Source organism: Spinacia oleracea, chromosome 4 (genome assembly GCF_020520425.1).
Source record: "Spinacia oleracea cultivar Varoflay chromosome 4, BTI_SOV_V1, whole genome shotgun sequence".
In the NCBI taxonomy this organism is placed as follows: Eukaryota; Viridiplantae; Streptophyta; class Magnoliopsida; order Caryophyllales; family Amaranthaceae; genus Spinacia; species Spinacia oleracea.
The window spans coordinates 127,159,274-127,163,250 of NC_079490.1; the positions used below are offsets into that span (position 1 = coordinate 127,159,274).

General features: G+C 36.0%; 1 pseudogene; it reads right to left on the reverse strand.

Moving 5' to 3' along the window:
* Nucleotides 1-553: 553 nt before the first annotated feature.
* Nucleotides 554-654, reverse strand: LOC130460254 (uncharacterized; annotated as a pseudogene).
* Between the last annotated feature and the right edge of the window lie 3,323 nt (nt 655-3,977).

Sequence of the window (3,977 nt, forward strand, 5' to 3'; positions counted from 1 at the left end):
TTGTATGCTTGATAGGGGTCGTGCACGTCAAAGGACTCTCCACCCTCTTGACCTTGAATTGGAGAGGACACTAAGGAGATTAAGGCGCGTCCGAACTCGCTCATCAAGCCACAACCGGTTTGAATCCTTGAGTGTAGGCGTGGAACAAGAAGAGAGTGAGCAAACCTTTGAAACCATGGCGCTCCCAGTTAAGATTTTGGGTATACCAGGAGCATTTGAGGCAATATGTGGTATCCAAGCTCCCACAACCAATGCTAATAACTTCGAAATCAAACCCGATTTGATTAACTTGGTTCAAAGCCATCCTTTTTGTGGGAAGAGCAACGAGTCACCACACGAGCACCTAAAGAAATTCGAACATTATTGTGATACAATCAAACACAATGGTGTGACTTTGGACTATTTGCGGTTGACTCTATTCCGTTTCTCTCTCCTTGGGCGAGCTAGCGATAGGCTTGACAAGGAGGTCAAGCCAAATTCACTTCGCACTTGGAATGAAGTGACTAGCGCATTTTTGAGCAAGTTCTACTCTCATGGCAAGACGGCGGAATATCGCCACAAAATTCAATCATTTGAGCAAAAGCGGGATGAATCGCTTTTTGAAGCTTGGGACCGATTCAAAGAATACCAAAGGGAGTGCCCTCACCATGGGATCCGTAAGTGGTTGTTACTTCAAAAGTTCTACTTGGGATTGAGCCCAACCTCCAAGACGAGTCTAGATGCGGGGGCGGGTGGTCCCATCATGAACAAGACCGAGGATCAAATTGAAAAGATAATTGAGGACGTGGTCCAAAATTATCAAGCTTGGCACGTTGGTGTAAGGGACTATGATGGCAAGGGTAGGAATGATGATGGTAAAGGGTCGGTATATGCTATGGAGCAAGCTAGGATCATTGAAAAGCTTAGCTCTAGATTGGAAAAGCTAGAGAGCACACCAAGCCAACCACCATCACCATCGACAATTCCCCCACCTTCGGCTACTCTTCTCACCAAGGGGAAGAGCAAGGTTAGGTCCTATGACACAATGCCTCCGGGCACATCTTTTTGTGATAATTGTCAAGATTTTGGTCATTTCCCCAATAATTGTCCTTTGGTGCATAGTGTGTCTTATGTGGATTATATCCCTTCTTGTGAAGGTGATTTTGATATGGAATATGCCCATGCTTTGAATGAGAGGTCTAGAAATGATAACCCCAATAATCAAAACTTTGCTAGGCAAGCACCTAGAGGCCCCCCTATGTATGGATCCTACCAAGGCTATGGCCAAGGAGGTGGGTATGAAAGTCAAGGCCGAGGTGGCTATAGAGCGCAAGGCTATCAAGGCCAAGCACCCTATGGTGAATCTCATGGTCTTGGCAATCAAGCCCAATACAATCAAGGTAGTTATAATACTAACCATCAAGGTGGAGGGGGTTACAACTATTCTTATGGGCAATTTAGGGGTGCGTCTAGTGGGGGTTATCCGTTGAACTCGGGAGGTCCATATGGTGTTTCTCAATTTCCACCTCCCGGATTCAATGGACCGAGGACCTATGGCAACTAATTCCAACACACTACAAGAAAAGGGCCATTTAGCGACAGATCTTTGTAACCGTACAAAAATCAGTTGCTAAATTACTACGGGTCAAGTGTCAGTCTCCAATTTAGCACGGAAATATTTGCGGTCCCTATTTAACTACGGATTATCATTCAGTCACAAAAATCTGTAACAAATTACCAACCAACCATACTATGGTCACTAATTATTTACCGAAATAATTTCAGTCTCTATTTAATTACCAACAAAATTTCTATTTCAAATTTCGGTCGCTAAATAATTACAGAAATACTTTTTAGTCACTATTTTGCTACAAAACAATTTTAATCCCTAAATAACTACAGACAGGATTTCAGTCGCAATGCCTTAGTCACAAAATAAGGACTGGATAATTTTCTGTCACTTGTTAGCTACAGTTATTGTTCTGTCACACATTTCAGTCGCAATTTTATTACTAACTAAATTTCAGTCACTAATAAAACACTGAAAAACTTATAGTCCCTATTCCACTACGAGCATAATACTTACTACAAAATTTCAAGTGAAATAAGACATGAGTGTACGTACCTATGAAACCAAACTATTCACGACAAGACAAGTTAAATGTAATCATGTATTTCCTCTGTTCCTGAAATTTTTTCATTTTTAATTGCACATTTTTCAATGCACATTTTGTAGCGTTAATATCTCTAATTACATGTTAGTAAAAAAATATAAATTTTTGATATTGTTAAAATAGTGGCCGAGACGAAATAAAAATACCCCACATGACTATGTTTTTTCTTATATATTGGAAAGAAATTAAAAGATTCTTTTGCATTATGAATAGTGTCAAGATTCTGAATTGGTTGTAGATCTTTGAGGAACGAATTAGAAGGAGTATTCAAATGCTCCATAGAAAAAAAAACTTGTTCAATACTCCCTTTGTACGTATTTGTTAAAATATACATATCTCAAAATCGGCCGTATTTAATTAAAAGATACACTTCCTGTATTTGGCATGTCATGGTCCTCATCCAATTATATTAATCTGTCTCTCCCTCTTGTGGTCTCCAAGCTTACTTACGCCATCTTTTTACTACAATAAATAATTCACCTACTATCCACTTTCATCTTATTTTAATAAATTAAACTCGCTCTCCGAGTTATAACTACGTGTCGTTCAAACTGTATCTTTTAATTAAATACAGAGAGAATAATTTTCAAACATCTATATATATACTCACTCTTAAATATAATAGAAAATTAATTTGTGGGATCTCATTGGATCGGAATTCTTTCAATGTAAATTTTCTAACTTTTTAATATTTTTTATAATTTTTACTAATTTCAAATTAAAACCATCAATTGTCAAAGTAGTGCATTGGAGACCACATATTATAGAAAAGTGTGGAACATTATGGAATGGAGATATTTTTTGATTAGAAAGTATATAACTAGTTGATTGATTATGATTACTGGACATAACTATTTAATCAGTATGTGTAATTAACTTGAAAGTATTTTTTTTAAGTGGAAGAACAATATCATTAATAATTATCCATACAACATCTACAATGATAAAATAGATCTGCATACCACAGATTCAAAGAAAATACATAACTGTTACAATCAAAACAATTACTATTCTGCATCCTAACACACATCTCGTATTCCACCGCTTCTACCTTGACGTGAGCAGTGATTTTCGATGATTTCACATCTTTTCATGTAGAGCCCTTTGTAATATGCGCACGAATTGTTCAGAACGACGAGTTGATGATAAACCCTAAACCTGTATGAATCCAAATCTCCTTTCGAATTATTGAAACCCTAAAAAACTTCTCATCCATGGATGAGAATGAAGAACCTAGAGAACTCTAGGAAAAATCCAAATAAATTGGGGACAAATCAACGGAAAAGAAATCAAAACAAGACAAAACATGAAGAGAAAACAATGAAAATCAAGAAAACGGGTCGGAAATAGTCTAATTTATGAAGAAATTGGACTACTTCCGACCTAAACGACCAAGAAAACAGAAACTCTAAAAGATGAGAGAGAAGAGAAAAAAAGGAGAGATTAACTTGAAAGTATTACTTGGTAAGAAGTTGATTTATATATAAAACCATAAGAATATTTAAGTTTCTTTTAAAATTCTTTATTATGTAAGTATTTACAAGTAATTCCTCCATTCGGTAAACTCTTTTTTTAATATCTAAGACTAAGATAATATTTTTATAACTAATATATTGTTTGTTAAATAACCTAAGAATATTATTGCTTATCTTAATTTTTAAGTAAAATGACAATTGAGTCAAGTGATCAATTTATTTCATTAAAGTAAGAAATGAGGATAAACACCACCTCGTATTTAATCACTTTTTAAGAAGGGGTGTGTTTTCTTTGTTGTACCTACTTGCACTTTGTTCTATTTTTAGTACTTCATATACATATTTCACC